This window comes from Aythya ferina, assembly GCF_964211825.1.
Source record: "Aythya ferina genome assembly, chromosome: 4".
Taxonomy (NCBI): domain Eukaryota; kingdom Metazoa; phylum Chordata; class Aves; order Anseriformes; family Anatidae; genus Aythya; species Aythya ferina.
Window position 1 is genome coordinate 42,151,969 of NC_140300.1, and position 20,412 is coordinate 42,172,380.

Below are 20,412 nucleotides of genomic sequence, written 5' to 3' on the forward strand. Positions count from 1 at the left end.
TGTTGGATGTGTTTTAATGCTGGCTGCAACAGCTGAAGCTTAAAATCTTGAAGTTTAGATTACACGAGGCTAAGGATTGCAGAGGAAAAAATGGAAAATCTGGACTGATGGTGTTCATGTAGCCCATGCATCGGCTGGAGAGCTGAGTGCACAATCACACTTTCTTAAAAATAACCCCGAAAAGCTACCCCACAAAGTGGTGTCATTGCATGGCTGAGGAGGCAGTGGAGGCCAGGAATGAGATGGTGGGGTTGGAAAGAGGAAGGGGGTAAAAGCCAGGGCCCTGAAAGAAACCTCTGTGTAGCTGTGACCAGAGGGGACATCCTGATGGGCCACAGCAGAAAGAGAGAATGAGTAGTGACACGGAGGGTGAGAGCAGAAGCAGTACACTAAGCCTGCCACCACGTGCTACATTTAGGGAGACCTCACACCAGCTACAGCCTTATTTACAAGCATTTAGGTTAGCTACTCTTCTGTTTGTTGTTAGGAAAAAAGTCCTCACTTTGCCACATTACCACCTCTATGCTGCAATTTGGTGAAAAGTTCACAATAAAAATGAAACCAATTACTGGAACCTTTTTCTGGTTAGGTTTTGTTGATTTATTTCCTCTGACACTGAAAAATATATTTTGTGCACATTTCTAATGCCCTTTGATATCTGTTTTATACAAATCTTTAGTTGGCTGCTATTGGCCAGGTTTTAATGGCACTGTTTTAATGTGCAGATATTTTTTTCTGTCATACCTATGCTTGGATGTGAAAATAATTTCAGCTTCTGCTGCTCTTCTGGCAGGACACTGACATTTGTTCTCTGTGTACAAGAACAGCTTCAGAGTTCTTGGGAGGAAACAAGTAAGAAGATTCAAGAAAAAGGATGAAGAAAATTCATTTAAAATTTAAATTCACTTTAGATTTCTATTTTCTGCAGTATTCACAGTTCCACCTTCTTCTGGTCTAAGTAAACTGCTACCTTAATTAAATTTGTGTGCTCTCAGATTAACCCTTGGGATCACAGACTATGTGAGTTTGCAGCAATTTGGAGATTTATTTTTTGAGAGTCAGAGCTGTGGCTTTCACCCCAATGAGATGCAAGAATTTAAGTCCATCCAAACTGGAGCCAAGTAAGCCCAAATCCTATGTATCCATTCTGCCTAAAGACCTCATCTTTGACATCAGCTTAAGTTAGGCTGGCCATGTACCTAGATTTTTAGTGTGCTATGAAAAGCTTTTAGGAACAGGTCATCTTTGGGCAAGGCCCACTCTGTTAAAAAAAAAAAAAAAAAAAAAAAAAAAAAAAAAAAAAAGTACTTTTCTCACTAAAGAAAGAAATATCAAGTGGCAAGCTTGTATTGTCACATTACTAATAAAGATGAAGATAATACTGCGTAGTACTTGAGCTATTTAGAAAACATATCCCCAGTCAGAGGAGCTTTCTGGTTTCCTTCAGCAAAGCTGTTAGATGACTTCAGCCTCTGTGTGCTCTGGAGAATGCAGCTGTGCCATATTGTCTGCTGCCAAGCACTTCCACTCCCTGCCCTCTGCAGCACTGAGGGCATCAGCTCTTTATGCTGGCCTTTTTGTGCATTAAAAGCCGTATTTTTGGAAGGTTATGCTGGCGGAGCAATGCTGAGCACTGCTTGCCTGTCTGTATTTTGCAGAGCCCTTAGGCTGTCTGCTTGGGTTGAGCAAGTTCCTCCTGAGCTCCGCTGGGTCACTGTGGACCTGCATGCTTGACACACGGCTGAGACCACCCTAATTTCTGAGGGGCAGCCTTCCCACTGATCAGACCGTCTCCAAAGCGGTGGCCCCGTGGTGGTTTAACCATGTCTTACCACTGCAGCCCTTCTCTTGTGCACTAGTGCTGACGTTTGTCCCAGCTGTTTCCTTATGCTAATCCAGCAGAAAACAAATACCTCAGAAAATAGTTTTCTGCCACAAAAGGAGTACCTCGATTACCATTCACACCTGTCAGCCCTATTCTTGTTTAGCTGGTTTCTGCAGTCCCCTTCTCTACTCTCCTTCATGTATGAAAATGTTATTTGCTTGCTGTAAGGTATAAGTCAGATTGGTGACTGTACAGAGGGAGAATTGTGTGGAATTTCATCCCCTTGCCTCATGACTACACACCAAAGTTGACTTTTTTTGTTTTATGCCTGCATGCATACATGGTTGTTTGACTTTTGGTCACATATTTATGGTTGTGCGTCCTTAAATCTTTTAGTATATTAAAATTGCATCAGTCTGTGTTTCCCATTTGGAATGTCACTTTTTTTAAACCTAAAATCTAGTTTGATACTGTAGAAACATAAAAGAATGCAAAATTGTTATGAATTAAGAGTTCAACTGTTTAAAATGTGGGCAAAGGCTGATATTTGCTTGCTTGAGATATTTTTCTATACAAGCTCAGAATATAATTTAAGAACAACTTACATATTCTGTAGGCATGGGACAGTAACTTACCAATATCCCACTGACACTTGAAGATTTAGGACTGTATTATTCGAGACTGTTATACTTTAGGGATTTTAGTACTTTGTGTCATGCGTGCTGCTGAAATAAGGGTATGTTACACCTATGCAATTTCATCACCTTGTCATTTAGACTGGACCACAACACAACCCGGGATGGTGCAGGCAGGGGAAATACGACATACCACTCATTTCGGTAGCTTGCATGCTACATGCTGAAAAATGTTGTTACTCCTGTTGAATAACTCTGTCAGGCCCATTTCTATTGAGGCTTCACAGTTTGGTCTTCGGAAGTCGCTCGTGTTAAAAATAATGAAGAATCGTGAAAATGTTGTATGAGCTAAACTGCGAGAGTCTCTCTGTCCTCTCACAGCCTGCTCCCACTCTGTTGCTTTTGCTCACATGTGGTGTTGTAAAGCAATTAATATATAAAAAAAAAAAATCATTTTGCTCATCTCAGAAGTATGAAGTTTCATAGATCTATGCCAAACGTATTGTCTCATATACTGTAGCTCTGGTTACCCATGTTTGGAAGTTTCAGAGCTCATCAGAGGGAAATAGATGCAGTTTTTTGATGACACAGTGGAGCAGGCACAATATTGGACCAATATTATACCTGTCACAGTATTATACCTGTGTCCCTTGGTAGTATCTTTGTTAGCTTAAAGACCCCAAGTCCTTCAGGGAGTGTCACAAATACATATTCTGTCCCTTTGTGCTAGATTTTTATATTTATATCTCTGATTTAGTTGACAGATGTGAAACAAGCACATGAAGCCAGATAACTCCCTAGTAACTACACAGCTGCAGATGTTGAAGAGAGCAAGTTATTCTGGCTAAGGTCAGTATTAATTTATGCTCAAAACTTTCCTTCCAGACATGCCATTTTTTGATGGTATAATATATCTTACTGTTATTTTGGGCTGATCCCTCCCACATTGATCAAACTGCTTCCCCATCTGTGGCCTCTTCTAGCATGAAGCTGTAAAGTATTCAGAGCCCAGTATTTGCTTTTCCTGGGTGAGAGGAATAGACTTAATGCACATACAAAAGCGACAGTAGGTTAAAAAAAAGTCTAGAGACAGCAAAATTTCAAGGCTTGACAATATCTTACATATGTGACAGTTTGGAAAAACAGTTTTTTCTCTACCTTCATCTTGTTATTTCTGCTCATAAGGACAACACAATCTTTTCTGTTAAGAAAGAAAAAAAAATCTAGTTTGCTTTTGTCACTGGCCAAACTCTGAATTTTCATGTATTTTTTCTTCTCTTTGATCTGTTTGAAACTCTTACCAAATTCCTACTCTGCTATGACCCCAGGTTTGGCAGAACCACAAATTCAACTCTGTATAATATAAACAGATAGTGTAAAATACAGTGCTGCTTTATAGTTGATTGGAATTAGCTAGTGGTCATTCACTTTGGGGCAACATGTGGTTGCCTAATGCTTTAAAATTTGAGGTAGATTGGTTAACCATGCAGTTTAAGAAGCTATTTTTAAGCTATAAACTGACCTCATTTAGCTTGGACAACTGCCGTTCCCATAAAGGAGAATATTAGTTTTAATTTTTTTGAAGTATATTTTAAGAGATTCTAGGTTAGCAAAGGTCACAGAGAAGCCTTAAGGCCTCTTCTAGCATCCCTCTGAGCTTCATAGGAGTCTTTCCACTTTTTTCAAACTTCTGTGGATGATGATGAAGAACAAATAGCTGTCCTCTGATGGGAAGGCTTCAAAGATGGGATGGTACATTGTGGCCGTGTGCCTTTTTGCTATGAACTAGCCAGCAAAGTTATAGAGCTGCACAAACCTGACACCGGTTCTAAGCCTTTCAGCAGTTCTTACAGGTTCAGCTCAGCACCATGACAATGAAGCTGCAGGACTTCAAGTCAGCTTGGAGCACGAGTTGAAGCAAATGGTCACCTGCACAAAATATATTCTATAGATATACCCATGAAAGCTTGCCCCACAAACACATTTATGAATGCCAACTGAATGTTTCACTGTAGAGGTAGTATCCCAGCAAATCATCTTATTGACCCTTGGAGTAGAGCAGGGGGGATTCATGCAGACAGGAATTGTTTTGGGTTCAGAAAAGAATTGCAGAAGAAATGCCATCACCTACTGAAGCAGGCTGGTAATAATGCTACAGCTCTCCGTGGTATTATTTTGTAGAAATGAATTATGCCTTGAGAAAAATGTATTTCTTGGGTGCTTATTCAGTGCTTATTTACTTATTTAGTGTAAGTGAGGAGTGTTTGTTCAGGGCTAAACCCTATTTTATAACTTTTAATGTGATGCTGCAAGTTTAATATCATGCAACAAGAGAAATTTAAAAGAACTTAGAAGTAGCTCATCCACTTTGTTATTACCTGTGGTTTCCTGTATTAGTATTGTTTTATATGGTCAAGCTACTTCTGATGTTACATGATCAGTGAGGTCAGACATCTGCCTCTCTCTAATAACCATTCTGGGCTGTATCGAAATAATGCAGAGGTGCCTAAAGCAGGACTTGGGCAGACTTCTTTCTAAAAGCACAAACCTGGAAGCAGCGTACATAATTTGGGCCTCGCTTCATCCAGTGGAGCCCCAAACCGCGGTACAACACAGCCGTGCTCCCTTTTGACTGTGTCTGGGCCTCTCCCTTGCAGTCAGGCAGCTCCTCTGCTGCAGATGGGAGGGGGTGAAAGACAACTTGGAGCTGCATCTGATGGAAGATCTTGAGCCAGCAGAGAGATTGCAGATGATGAGGAGAGCAGCAACCGTGGCATCTCTTCCTCAGCTTCCCACTGAGAAATAGTTGTGCCTGTTCAGGGGACTCCAGTTAGTGTGAGCTGAGTGTAGGCATCTTACAGCGCTGAGGAAATACTGTTGAAGAGGAGAGGGCTTTTAGAGGAATGTTGAAGCCCCAGCATTTTCCAGCGAGGTGTCTCAAGACAATTCCCTGGTTAGAGTACTGATTTTTTGTTGCTGTTGTTCCATGCAAAGGCACCCACGAATAAGAAGCAACAGTACTGTTGCTTTTGCTGCACTACAGGGTATGAGCCAGCTCTGCTTAGAAAGCAGGCAGAAACATGGCAAAAACTAGAAAGCTCTGTTGATAATGCGATGTATATAAAGCAGATATCGTCCTACTGAGAGGATCTCCATGCCAGAGCTGACACATAACCTGCTGGGTTAAGAATGTGGGCAGGTAAAACATGGAAATGCTTAAACCTGTGTAAACTATGTCCTAATTCTTCCTTCACATGGTGCAGAAATACTGTGTTCCTCACTGAGAAATCTCAGTATTGGCCCATGACCACGACTTGTTTCACAACACATAGTACTGTGGTGTTTGTGCCTGGTTTGGGATATAGCTGCTTTGTTTCTGCTACTTACCACTGTTGCCTGCAGGTTTTCCTCTGTACACACAAAGGTTCAGTGTTTGCCTAGTAGGCAATGCAACCAGATTTCTTTTCCTAATAACCACTTGCACTGGAAATAAATAAATAAATACTCATAGGAAAAACATTTGGTCTCTGGAAAAGAAAAAAAAAAAAGAAGAAGAAAAAAAAAAAGCTTGATTTTGCAAAATTCAGATTTTGGGGCCAAAATATGAGTAGGCTGTTATCCTTTATTAATTCAGGGAGTTTGGTTATTTTGCTTGTCATCAACACAAAAACAAAGTATTTACTTTTTTTCAAAATAAAAAATCACCCCAAGGAAGCTCTAAAGTATTAAAAAAGGGAAAAAAATAGTGTGGCTCTAAAATGGATATATCCATCACTTGTAAAGCATCTGATCTCTGTAAGTCACTGGACAATTCCTGCTGATTCACACTGAATTAGAGTCAGGTCTCAAGAAACACCAGCTTTGGTTGGTTTAACTTCTTTCCCTTGATAGAAAGCTGGCACGTGGGATGGAGCAGATAGTAAGTAAGAGTCACTAAAGTAAAGTCAGTAAAAATGGCTTGAGTGACAAGCATGCTCATGGCCTCCCAGTCCTCTAGACCAGGGGCCTGGCCAAAGCATGCTGTGGTTGCCCCTCAGCAAATGCACCAGTGTTTCTTCCCCCATAGTGACAGACAAAGTGGGAGCCTGATGAATGCCCGTATCTCACTCTGGTATGCGGCTGAAATGTCTGGGAGTGTTCTGGGAGCTCGAGATTGGGTATAGGTACTGTGATCTTTGGAAACAATAAACTAGGAAGTTATCTGAGTGGTTTTAGTATAGTGGTAGCCCTTTGCATTCTTTGGATTTTGTTGGTTAAAGTAATGCAACTACATAGACTTGCAAGACACTCCCTAGGTCTGCCTCAGTTTTACTGGTCTCTGTTGCTTATGCCTGTGATTATATTCTATTCTTAGAGGTGTTACTTTGTCGATGTACGCCATCCCTTAAAATCACTCTTATTTATTGCCTACAGCGCGCACGCAGTACCCACCTCTAGTAATTTGCAGCTGATCTCTGGGAAATGCTGCCAAGATTCCGGGCAGGCTTCAGGACGGTCTCCTGTACTGCCCGGGTGTAGTGTTTAGTGGCTGGCCCGTTTCATAAATGCTTGCCACGTGCTGTCGGTCGTGCACCTGCTGCGGCAAGAAGCCTGAAGTGGAGCTGCAGCTGCCTTCATGATGCAGAGCAGAGCGGCCCCAGGCCAGCAGGGAGTCAGGAGCAGGCGTTTTGTAGGTGCCAAGCCTTCAGCTTCAGCTTCAGCCGAGCTGCGATGTGCCGTGGATCTCCTGCCAGAACGAAGGTTGCCTGTTCTCAGTATAGACATGTCTGTCATGTTTGAAGTTGTGTCTAAGGAAGAACCGGAGATAAGACAGGTACTGGCAACAGGAGAGAGGAGAAGGGAATTTCTACATTTATTAGTCATGTTGCTGAAGAAAGAGGAAAGATTTTATCGTGTCTGCCTTGCTGAAAGCAAGGCTCTGGGTTCACAAGACCTGCTGGTACCATCGTGTAACTGTGCCTACTTTCATGCCTGCTACGGCTAGAAGGCTGCCACCACTTTCCTTACAGTGAAGAGGAAAAAGGTTCTGTGGTTAGGATGTTTGCTGTATGTTTGCCCATGTAGGCATGACCAACAGATGAGAATTAAGCTGTCATTTGTTCTAACCTTTCAGAAAACGTGACTAAGAGGGAACACAGCACTAATCAAACAGAAATGGGAGGAAAGCTCTGTAAGGCACACCACGCCGGCCCCGCTGGTGAAGGGCTGAAGTCCTCCCAGCTGCCCACAGCTTGGCAGATGCCTGCCTGCTAATTAAAGAACTGATCATGAATGGAAGGCAGACTAATGATGCAAAGAGAACTACGGCACTCCTACTTAGGGCAAAGCCTTATTTTTTTTTTCTTTTATTTATTTATTTATTTATTTCTGGTGAGCTAAGCACGGTCTCTTTAAAAGCCTTGGCCTTCTTTCCGAAGTGTTATTGCTCTGCCCCACCCCTGCATAAGCAACACCTGCGTACCTGCAGGGTGCTTTCTCCTTGATGGCTTGTACACCTTGATCATTCAGGTTGCTGGAGTGGTCTCATTAGCGCAGTGTAGTCATCCCTTTTGTTAACACAAGGACATTGATCTGACCTTGTCCAGATCCCAGTGATGCCGTAACTTGCCGTGCTAGTAGTCCTTTTGCTACATTTGCATTCTTGGTAGCCACTGGGCTGATGAGTTTTAGTAGGAGAAGGGAGCCCTTCCCAACCAGGACACGCACAAGGGATAGCTAGGCGGTAGCAAGAAGAGCACCAAACAATTGTGGGTGGTTCTGTGCTGTGGGACCAACTGCAACAGCCTGCTCAGCAAACCCCTAGTGTTTCAGAGAGGTTTCTGAGTGCTGACTGGCTGCTTATGATGTATGTCAAGGTGATCTGGGGGTCTGTACCATTGCTCTGGGTGTAGAGAAATGTATCACATACCTAGGAATCCTGGAAGTACAGATCCTTTTGGGTCTGAGGAAGCCTGATGGATTTTAAGGAGGAGAGAGGCATTTGGGAATAATTAACTAAGAAACAGTTAACTTCCAGAAAAACTGCAGAGGCTTAAGTTCTTTACCTCTCCATAACGCATGTTATTGAAATTACACGAGGGACTACAGTGCTGTGCTCAGGAAACTCAGTTGGTTTACTAACAGGTTTGTGGCTACCTTCAGCTGTTTCTGCTTCTCCCTGGTAGTGTGGAAGGCCTGTGACCTGAGCATTAGTGCTGTACACCAATGGTTTCTACTTCTGGTAAGACCCACCAGAACAGAGAGGGCATCCATCCTCCAACAGGTATTTTGGGTCCTCCAGCACACCCAACACGTAAGCAGTGTATTGATAGATTAAGGTCACACTTCCCTTGTTCATTAGAGGAATAGGGAACTCAAGGCCATTGTATTGTCAGTTTTTTACACTCCTAAAATGTGAATGGGGTGAATGAGATGCTCCTTTGTTATAGTGAGGAAATGAATGAGGTCTTCATTATGTGGGAAGGAAGGAGAGAGAGAACAAAATCTTAGGAGTGAGAGCAGGGAAGCAAATACACAGAGGAGAAAAATAATCATGGAAGCAGAACAGGCACAACGTAGGCTGCAGAAAGAGGCAGGGGAGAAACAAATGTAGGGCTTACTGGGTTAGGACATCAGGAGGCAGAGAGATGGCTGGCAGAGAAAAAAGTAAGCATGTTCTTACCCACCAGAAGGACTTGCACAGGTATCAGCAGGGAGGAGCTGCTCTTCCCGTGCTTTACAGGATCAAAGAGCAAGTGGAATATTTCTGTGTACGTTTGTACAACGTGTAGCACATGCAATTCCAGTCCTGATTACTATTAAAAGATAGCACAGGTAATTAAAAAAGCATCACATACAGGCCCAGGTAGGAAAGACAAGACAAGGGTTGGCAAACCACTGGCTGACCTAGCCTGTCGCTCCTTATTTTATTCCCATTTATTCATCACAGAGCTAATTAGTGGCATATTATGGAACTGAGGTCATTAAGACTTAGGCTTCTTTGCATCTACTCCAACTAATTTTAAAACCAACTAGCATGTTTTGGTACACTTCCCTTTTGTGGACCGTGCCACTGTGTTCCATACCCCCTTGCCCTTTCTTTTGGCATTTGCATGTGGTCACTGCCTTTAGTAGGGCTTCCTTTCAATATAACGCAATGGCTGGAGATTTCCCAGAGAAAATGTGCTGCTTTTCTTCTTTCTGTACTGCACTCCTTGCCTGGAGCAGGTGGGAGCAATGCACCAGTTCTGCCCCATGCACGTCACATCAAAAGGACCTCTCTTGGTGTGTGCAAATTGAGAACTGAGCTGCATTAGGGAGAACTTCAAGGATGACAGCACTGGAAAATCAAATCAGCTTTAAAGAGAAACACACAGCATTTAGCTGGCTCTGCACTGATAACAAGCATTTACAATCACTAGATCACGAGAACTGCACCATGCAGGGATAATTGCCTGTTATAAATGGCACTGTAGTAACGAGGAGACCAGTGATCTGTATTTAACAAGATTATACACCACAAATCAACGATAAGGCAGGCATTGCTTCTCTGATTCACTTTTGTCAAAGATGAATGAACACAAGGCAAGGTAAAACAAAAATCGAAACAAAGAAAGCACAAAATATGTGAATGCTTTTCAGGCTAAAAAAAATACAGAAATTAATTCTTCTGCAGACTGATACAGCTAAATACAACATAGAGAGAATGGGAGGTTTATAAATTCATCTGGGCCTCAGTGATCCCTCTGTGGATACAGTATACTGTGAAGGTGATAGGAGCCCTGACCTCTTGGAATTACCAGAGTCCTCATGGGCATTTTACTCACAAGCCACTGGTGTCATTTTGTTGTCCCAGCTAAATTTCAGTTTGGTTAATTATATTCTGACTACTTGATTCCCCAAGAAGCATAGTTGTCGCTGTCTTTAATTATTTGAAGATGAAACTTTGCATGTTTTGTTAGTGTATGACAGTTATACGTAGAATTTTATGTGTATACTGTTTTGCAGGCAAAGATACAGGATTGGAACCAAGGAGCTTCAAACAAACCTAAGGATGAACGCACGTTAGAACAGAATCTGTGGAAATCAGTTGAGGTAAAGGTTGCTAATTGTTAGTGTGAATGGGTGGGAAATGTGAATGTAAAGGAGAGGGAATGTCTCTAAGAGAATAGGTTATGTGATGTGCTTTGTTTCTGCACACATTGCTAGAAAGTTCTCATGATGCTTGCAGTCTTACAGCAATTCAAATTTCTTGCTTTTGGATCTAATATTGAGAGGCTTTAGAATGGGATTCTGAAAAGAGAGGGCTGGCAGGTTATACCAGGATCACAGAAACCAAACGAGCTCCCTTTCTCTATTATGTTGCCTCTGAAAATGCCATGTCCACAAGCAAAACCAAGAGTGATTTATTTAATTAATCACAAGGCATGACTGTAATTTTATTTCTCATCTGAAAAATGAGAAACATGGTCCCAGCAACACAATGCCCTTCACATATGACAAACCAGGACCACTCTGGGCTACCTCAGACATCCGTGAGTGTAGCCTAAAATTGGGATAATACCTTAGCAGTTCTCAGTTGAATCCTAAATCTGAGTCCTAAACTGTTTCTTACACTATCTGTGTTTTCCCTGGCATGTATCTTATCTGAGCACTGACCAAGCCTGACCTATTTTGTGCAAGATTTGATGAGATCACAGTGCAAGACTGTCTAACTGCAGGCCATAAATTGTTGTACTCCTCCATCTGGTTGCTCTCTGACAAGCGTATGCTTTGCTTAATCAGGGTTACAGACTCCCTATCAGTGCCATCTTCTAGGTGCTGAAAGCCTTAGGAACATGAGCAGCTGGGCTGTGGGGGTCACGTGCTGTGCGACTGGACTTTGCAGGAGCTGGACCAGCTGCACATTGGCTGTGAGGCCGCTTTCTGGTTGCAGGTTTTCAGCTGGAGTAAGGCAGCATCGCTATCTCTTGCTATTTGCAGCTATCTGGGGACTTTCCGTGGTGATATCCATACTGAATATTTGATCCTTGTCTGTAAAAGCGATACTTTTCGGCATCCAGATAAAATGCTTTACGCTGAAAACTACTTTATACCTGATTGTGTGCAGAGGCACATGTAGGTACCTTAGTTTTCTCTCTTTTTTTTTTTTTCCCTCCCTAATTTTAAAGAGTCATTGACTGTGAGATTTACAAAACAGCTTTCCTAAGTGTTAGTAAACCATGTAGTCCTTTCCTTTCTTCTCTCTGATGCTTCTGACAACAGAAAAATCTCTGGGTATGCATGGCATGATTTGGTCATGAATAAAGGCCAAATAGATATAGAAAAGAATAATAAAATTACACAAAAATAAAGAGTAATAAATTGTTTTGTCAGGGCTGAAAACAAGAGAACCTTATTTGAGAGGCTGTAGTGCTCCTGTCCACTTGGGAAGAGACATGATATTTCTCAGGGAAAGAAGAGATGACGTTTGTGTCACGAGATGAGCTATGAGCTGTAAACAAGCATCAGCTAAGTCTCAGTTTTGCAACTAAGTATTGAAAATACACTTTTCAGAATGGTGAGCTGCAGCATGAACCTGGGGGAGAAAACCACTATTAGTTCTGTTCACTGAATGAGATGGGTCTTTTGGAAAGAATGCATACAAGCGTGCAATCAAAGACAGGTGTCAGGATGCCCCTCAACTAAATACTTAATTAAGATTATACCGACAACATTGATTTTGATTGGTCACAACTTTTAACTGCCTAATTTTGCAATTTTTATTTATAATGAGGATTCATAGCTGTGATTTGTGCAATAACATATGAAGTTTAGAGAGGGTTGCTTTTAAATCTACTCAGCTTGTTTGTCATAATTTGGCTATTTTTGGTCAAGCAAGAAATGAATGGAATTTAAAATTGGTCTCAGTGCCCTTGACACGCGGGCAACCTTTCCAACACTTTGTGTGCCTGCCAGGATGTCTGAAACTTACAAGCTAATTTCCTCCTGAAAGCGCAAACAGAAACTGATACACGTACATTTATTGTCATGGCTATCATTTATTGAGAACTCACTAAGAACTCATTGCCTTTGGATTACTAATTAAATGCTAATTTACTCACACTGGCTCACTGAATTCCTCAGTCCTATCACTCTTTCTCCTCACATTCTCTTATTCACCCGTAAGCCCAGCTCCTGTGCTTATCACAGTCCTTCTAACACTGTGTTTGCAGCTGTGCTCGGAATGAAAGAATTTTGCATTGCTTAAAAAGAAGCTCGCTATGTCTATCAGTTTCATAGCCACTTTAAACTGGCTGAAGACACTATTAAAAAGATAAGTTTTGCCCTTTCTTCCACCTCAGCCCTGCCCCTTCACAGGCTCAACGCAAGGTTTTGGACAACCACACAGTGAACAGATCAGGGAACTGATTCAAATTAAAAATGAACTTGGGCCCTTGGAAAACCATTTGTTTTTCCCAGCCAGATCAGTTCCCCAGGCCTGTTCAGTTTGCAGCTGCACCAGCAATTGTGCCAGCACAAAGGGGGTGGGTGACGTGGGGTTAGGGATGAGCAGGAGGAAGGGGGGACTGCTTTACTGCTGACTTGTGCAGCCAAAAGTGACACTGAGCTCTTGCACTAGTTCAGAAAAAATTGAGAAGAGGTTTCTGAATTCCTCGAGATTTATACTAAGTATTATTTATGTGGGGAATGAAAATGAGGCACGATACCTTTTTATGTTTTTAATCTCTGTATAGAATGGGCTCATTGTATTGTCACAAAATATTAGCAAAACATGGAAGTGAAAGGCTGCATTTAGATGCAATATATGTGATTTTGTTAGTCTTCCAATGGTGTAATTTAGGTGTCTCCTCTTTGGGTAAGAGCTGGAGCAAAGTCCTTACATCAGAGCCTACAGAGAAAGACACCAATAAAGGAGATAAGGGAGCGCCCTGCTTAGTACTTTTTCTCAGCCCAAACCTTTTGGATTCATAACTTTTAATAAGGATCTTGGCAGCTTTAGCCAGCTACATTAATCTCAGGCAAGTAATGAATTTTGGTCTGAATCCCATCATCTCAAGGGTGGAAAAGATGAATGCCTGCTCAATCTGATCAAAGACTTCTCTGGCATTTTCAGACAGATTTACAGCAGAAGCTTTATTTAATGCAACAGAGGAAAATACATATAATAATTTTGGAAATTATCAGCTCCACATTTATTCTCTATAAATGCCACTTAATCATGGTAGGCCAGTTTAGGAGAACTTCTAAGTTAGAGTGAAGTGGGTTCTTTGTTTTTTTTTGCATATGTGAGTGAGTGAGGAAGCAAAGGTAGGTCCCAAACAGACTTTTGACTCTACAGGGACAAACTCATGAAGGGTTCATTTTAGTAGATGGTTGGACATACTGAAGAAGGCATATACAGAAAACCCTCACAACATCTATCTGCAAGGCCTTTATAGCCTACTTCCTCTAGGTTTGTGTGCAACCTACACAGTGCCAGCTCAAAGCTTCTCTTCAGGGTAAGCGATGTTGAATCTTGATGCTCGAGGATGCGGTCAGATCAACCTCTGGCACAGAACAGCTGCTGCTTCTTCTCTCCCCCTGCCCCAGCTGCCTGCAGGTGCCAGCAGAGCACTCAGCAGGGAAAAGGGGGGAGAGGAGGGCCACTGTGTCCTCTTTAATGGGGACAGGGTGTCAGGTGAACATCTCAGCGGCTGCTGTCATTCTGATGCCCCATTCAGTTTGCCTTTGGAGGCCACAGTTCATCCACCCCATGTGCACCGTAGCACTCCTGCTGCTGTGCAGGGCTGAAATACCTTGGCCCAGCACAGACCCAAGCACCTTTCTCAGCAGTGGAAATCAGCAGCCAACTCTGTGCTACCAGGGCTAGCCAGTGCCTTGAACCCAAAGGGGTTTGGAAAACTGTACTGAGCTCTTTGCAGTTATGATGACCTCTTAAAAATACTTCTTACCTTCTCCCACATGCTGTTTTCTGCCTGAGGCATCTTTCCCAAACAGATTTGTGTAACTGCTGAACAGTCTGCATATCCACTTTTAATAATGCTGGGGTGGGAGGCTTCTTTAATACCTCACCTATTTAAAGAAGAAGACAAGCCGTGGAGGACAGAGGCTGATAAGTACTGTTTTTTACCAGCCAGCCCAGGAAAGAAGGAAATTATGAAATCAAGTATCCTTAGAAAGCCATTATTCTTCCTGACAGAGCTCCTCTCCTCTCAGAAAATACTGCTCATATTTTCCCACGCTAGGGGAACACTCTAATGGCTAAAATGAAAATGACTCTAGTGATTTTAATGTAAATAATAAGTTATGTGTTTGATACAATTTAATTAGCCACGAAGCTCTAGTTTCTGGCACAAACCTGGTGAAAATAAAGGTGAAGCAAAGTTACTGTGTTTGGTGCTAAACTGTCTCCAGAAGGCACTGGCTAGCCCTGGAACCCCTGTGAATAAGCCAGATGAAACATATGCTGCCTGGCTGAGGTTAACAAGAAATACTAAATCATAATCTGCATATAAACTCTGATTTTAGAGGATGATTAAAAGCTAATAGTAGAGGTAGCAGTTGTCATCACAGCATTTCTTAGATATTTGTTTTGTGATGTAATAGAATAAAAATATGCGATATAATGAGTGTCTTAGCACTGTGCCTTCTAACAAGCTGTTTTTGAGAGGCAGATTTTAAAGGTGATTAGGCAGGTGCTTGGTGAGATTTTTAAAAGTGTCTAAGAGATTAATGTTGCCTTTGAAAATCTTATTAGAAGTTTATCTGCATAAGTGCACCAATTCCACTAAAGTTCAGGCTTATGAGCCTTATAACTGATGGCTTCATTTGATTTTACACCTGATCTGATGAAAAGTCAGACTGTTTCCAAAAAAAACTGTTCATCTCCTTCTTCGTTGCTCCTAGCCCCACGTTGTGTTTTCTTGCAGCAGACTGAACACTAATGTCATTGCACAGTAGGATATGAAAAAAGAAATAATGTCCTCTGTAACATCTTCAGGTAGCACAATTATTCGGCCCTATGCAGAGGAGGATCTCTGTTGTAGGAGTAGCATCAAGCCATATTCCTGGATATACGTGCCCTTGTGCTCTCTGCTTTCCATTTTAATTAGGGTGTATTACAAGTAGCTGATGGAGATGGAGGCGTTGAATGTGCAGAATTCCCAGGTAAGAAAGACACTTGTTGATACTGCTCACATGGAGTAAGGGGTTTGGACAGTCACCTGTGAGTTGCACGTCTTAAAGCAGGCAGCAGACTTGCAGTTTTGACTTGGTTGTGTACAAAGGCAGCCCTGCCAGGAGCGGCACGCTGTTTCTGCTTGTTCTCAGGTCTTCCCTCACAACTGACCAAGCCAGCTCTGACCAAACCTCTGACCAACCCTGTCCAGAACAGCCGTTCAGGTTATTAAACATCAGCAAAAGGCCACACCAGGCTATTTTGTTGCCCTTTATAGGTAAAGGACCATATTAATGCGATCCTCCCCAAGCCTCAGTCTAAGTAGAAAATAATTTAATTCTCTCATACCGAAGCGAACCAACCAGTCAACCCTAACAACAACAAAAGAGGTAAAAATGTGGTTCTAACAAGACACCTGACAAACTGCAGTGCTCCCCTAATTATCGTCTTGTCATATCTGCTTAGTGTGAACCGTGCACTGAGTAGCTGCTCGGAGCCTGCTGCCCATCCCAGGCCTTCTCCACGTATTTCTCTGTGTGAAACTGGAGCGCTGAGGTGCTGCTCTTGGGGCTTGTCACTACTGCTGCACCCAGACACCTGGCCCTGATTTGGGTACAAAAACAGTAACAGCCTCTTGTTTCTTCTGTGCATTGCTTGGAAATGTCTTCATTACACTGATAGTATCTCAGTTACATTGTGCTCCTCCTGACCTTGGGCCATTTCAGTTCTGTTTCTTCAGACTCCTCGCACACCTGGGAGGATGGATGTGCCAAGCCAGGACTGCTGTTGTTCCCGTAATCTGCAGGGCCTCAGTCTCTCTGTGCTTTAAAACGAGGTCAATGCCATACATAGGGCTTCCTATGCAGGCAAAAACGTGTACTGGTGTAGGTATAGATGTGATTATGCCAGTACAGATGCATCACGCGTGATCTTTTCTCATGTAGAAAAGTCTTCCACTTCATGCTTCGCATCTCCTTCCAGGAATGATGACTGGGTGAAAGCCAAGGTATTTGTTAAAAAAAAACAACAACATGTTTCATTACACTCATACGTGTGCTGTGCTCATCTGAGTGAAGATTCCTACAGCCACAGCTGGTCGCGAAGCTCACCTTCCCCGAAGCGGGCTCCACACATTCAGCTGGACCCACCTCGGAGCAGATGCGTGCGGATTCAGGGTCTGGCTCCATGTCAGAGGGCCGCAGGGGTGAGACCTCGTTCCCCTACAGAAGAAACCTCACGCACCTTCACCTTCGGCATTAAGGGGGGCTCAGGGGGTGAATCCCCTGCGAGAGCCAGCGGCGAGCAGCGCGCTGCCAGTGACTCGGGCTACTTGCCAGCCTGCCGCTGCTCGCCCTGCTCCCGGCCCGGCCCAGCCCGGGGGGCGGTCGCTGGGAGAGGATCCCTTTTGCCGGTCTGTCCGTCTGTCTGTCCGTCCATCCGTCCGAGCTGGGCGGCTCCGAGCTCCTGACGCCAGGCTCGGAGGCAGGGCGAGCGCGGGGCTGCCCGGCGGCGGCGGCGGCGCAGCGAGCGGGGAGCCCCCGCCCGGCCCGGCCCGGCCCCCTTCTTCCCCGCAGCCTCCGACAACTTGGCCGGCCCCGAGCCTCAGCGGGCGGCTGCGCCCTCCTCGTCCTCCCCTCCGGCCTTCGTCCCCGCGGGGGTCCCCGGGCAGGGCGAGGCCCCGGGGAAGGGGCTGGGTGCCCTCTCCTCGCCGGCATGATGGCGGCACGGCCCGCCGGGGCGCGGGCTCCAAGTTTCTGGGTAGGTGCCGCCGCCGCGGGCTCGGGGGGACGGGAGGGAAGGGGACCCCAAACCCCGACCCCGACCCCGACCCCAACCCCTCGGGGCAGGGCAGGGCAGGGCAGGGCAGGCTCCTGCCTTTGTGTGCTGCGGGGAAAAAGCCCCGGGGCTCGGAGGGAGCGCGGCTGGCCCGCCTCGCCGCCCTTCTTCCCTGCCGCCCTTTCTTCGCGCGGCCCCCTCCCCTCTTTTTTCCTCTTTTTCTTTCTTTCTAATTAACGTTTAAAATGAAAAATCTCTGCTCGGAGGTCAAGCAAAGTTCACTTTTTTTTTTTTTTTTTGTCCTCCTCCCTGTTTGGATGCCCGAGATTTTCCCCTCCTCCGTCTCGTTTCTTCTCCGTGTGCCCGAGCCCTCCTGTCCCCAGCGCAGCTCCCCGGGGCTGCTGGAAACGTCCTGCTGGGGAAACACTCCGTCACGCCTCCAAAAAATGGGCCAAATCCCGGCTTTTTATTTTTATTTCTTGTCAACTGGAGTCGGTGGGAGTTGTGGCTGAGGAAGGACTGCTGTGCTTGCTCTTTTGTTAGCAGATCAGTCTGGAGAAGATGCGGGGTCTGACCTTATACTTTGCCTTTCCGGTATACAGATGATCCTTAAGCTGTAATTGTTATTTCGGTGTATTTTAGGGGAAAAAAACGGTGTTCGCTGCATGTAAAACGGGGTCTCGGCGTTACTTGGGGAAGGAGAGGGATTGTTGGATGGAGGTGGGGAGTAGATGTGTGTTCCAGATAGAAGCAAATGGCAAAGATCTCTGCATGGAGCATGGCATTGTTTAATGGGTGTCAGCGCTTAAAGATACCACATCCAGAAACTAATGTGCTGAGGGAATAGCTCTGTTTCACGCATGTCATAACTCACACCTCAAATCTCTTTTGCACAGAGGAGAGCAGTCAAAAAGAGAAAACTTTGATTCGTTTTTTTTTTTCCCCCAATAGTTCAGCGTGTTTTTAAGCAGCACTGGAGGATAAGACTGAAAGCTGCAGCTAAGCCAGCCCACAGAGACTGCTGCTCTCCCCAGGCGTGTGTCTGTAGCACATTCTGCTGGTCCTCCCGTGGCTGTCTGCACCTTGTCCTGTCAAACAATAGGAGCAAATCATGTGAGGGAACTTGGGGTGTCAACATCGACTTTATTTTTTTCCTTTTAATTGTCCGTAATTGCTCGGCTGAATTACAGGAGATTAGTTTGTTAGTTGCAACTGATTAATGTTCATTTTATTTTTCCACTGAATCGGAGAGCAGTGCTGTGGAGCTTGTTAGCAGTTCCCGTTGGATTTCAGTGCGAGTTTGGAGTACTTGTTTCTTCACTGGGACTGGGAGATCGTTAGTATGATGATGAAAGCTCCCTAGCCCTTTTTGGAGTTCTTGCCCAGGTCAGAGGGATCAAATCCTTGCGGCTTACTTCAGGCTGTAAGTAGGAGCTTGAGAGAAATTTCCCTTCAGTTGGGTGATTCAGAAGCCTTCCACAGCTACTGGAAAGGATCAGTTCCAGGCATGATCGGGTTACCCTAAGGGTAGGGATTTGTCCTTGCTTCAGTTTTGGTCCCGTCAACCGCTAGGTATGTAATCAAATACATTTTTTCCTACTCTGTCCTGTTCAGCTTTCCTTTTTGTCTACCCTTGAAGATGTGATGATCCAGTACATTTGAGAAAAGTGACTGAATAAGCAGATGGAGATGTTTCTGTTTCTGGATAAATATTAAGTATCAAATCAGATGTTTGAAAGCTGATGAGTTTAGGTTTGGTGTTCCTCTGTAGTCTGAACACAAAGTAAGGAGTTGAATGTACACAAGTAATACAAAGGTTCAGAAAAGTATTTACTGTGTTCTAGAATAGTGGCAATATATTTGGATTAAGTTGTGAGTTATGTTGCTTGGTATAAAGATGTAAATTTCAAAAATGAAGGGCTTGTGACTTTTTTTTTTTTAAATTGAAGCATTAATGTGCTGTATATCACATATGGCCAGTGGTGTGCTCTGTGAAGTCCAGGCTGTGTGTGTAAAATAAAAGCTTATTTGAGTAGTCTTACCAAGCCTAATGGAGGCATCATCTCAGCTTTATAAATAATGTAAGTTGTGTATAATGTGGAGTCCCCAGAGACTGCAGAGAAAGCATCATTACCAGCCTTTTCAACCTGCTGGAGATCTTAAATTGATTTACAGCACTGAACTGGTGCAAAATGATACATCAGGATGACATGGGGTCAACCTGTAAAAGTCTATGATGTGAGCCCGTTAGTTCAGTCATCATAATTAAACCGTATTATGAGGGCAGCAAAGCAAGTGTCTGTGACACGTCCCATTGTGCTTCAGATATGGGTGGTTTAAGAATCAAATACAGAGAGCACCGTGTTTATTATTGAAGTTATGCAAAGAGTAGCTGAAATTAAAGCTTGTGGTGCTGTGAAGAATAAATACTGAACCAATTTAGGCTGACTCTTCACCTTTTTCTTGTAGTCATTAGCAGCTGAAATAGATGAAGGCATGTGCAGCGTGGAGGTGTGTGTGTGGAGAAGTGATTGTGAGTGAACGTCTCTGAATTTTATATACTCTTTCTCTAGTCTCAAAACCAATTAGACTTTACCTGCAGACTGCAGATTAGATATCAAATGGACAAACAGGCAAAAAAGCTAACTTTTTTTCCCCTCATATTTTTGTCCTACAAAATGCTTTAACTGCCTGTTAAAACTGTGGAAACATTCTTGCAGATCCGAGTTCTTTTATAAGACAGAGCAGCTTAGTCATAACTTGAACTATATGACCAAACTTATTTTAGAACAGAGACTGTAATTTTGAGTATGGGTTGGCATAGATCACCCTACTTTTCTTAGTGGAGGCAACTGCAAGCTTCTGATTCATGTTTCTGCTCTAAATAGCTTAAAGTAGTGTGCCACAGACAGTAAAATGTTTAATGTATTACATATTACACATCTTAGGTCTTGCCACTTCTGCTGATAAAATCACTATGAAGTGTTTTGGGGAAAATCTTGCTAAAGCTCCATTTC

General features: G+C 43.6%; 1 protein-coding gene and 1 long non-coding RNA gene across 4 annotated transcripts in view; one reads left to right on the forward strand and one right to left on the reverse strand.

The window, feature by feature from the left end:
- Positions 1–10,510: 10,510 nt before the first annotated feature.
- Positions 10,511–20,412, forward strand: part of SMAD1 (SMAD family member 1) — a 53,179-nt gene continuing 43,277 nt past the window's right edge. The window contains exon 1 of one of the 3 annotated variants that reach the window (XM_084518645.1): positions 10,511–10,533. The gene's annotated coding sequence lies outside the window, so the exon portion shown is untranslated. Of the gene's footprint in view, positions 10,534–17,171; positions 17,378–17,965; positions 17,990–20,412 lie in introns of those variants that run through there. The other 2 variants (XM_084518642.1, XM_084518647.1) reach the window with 2 other exon arrangements.
- Positions 13,549–16,994, reverse strand: LOC311436446. The gene is made up of 2 exons (XR_014692861.1): positions 16,729–16,994; positions 13,549–16,593 (listed from the first exon to the last, which is right to left on the reverse strand). It is a non-coding gene; the product is annotated as an uncharacterized lncRNA (long non-coding RNA).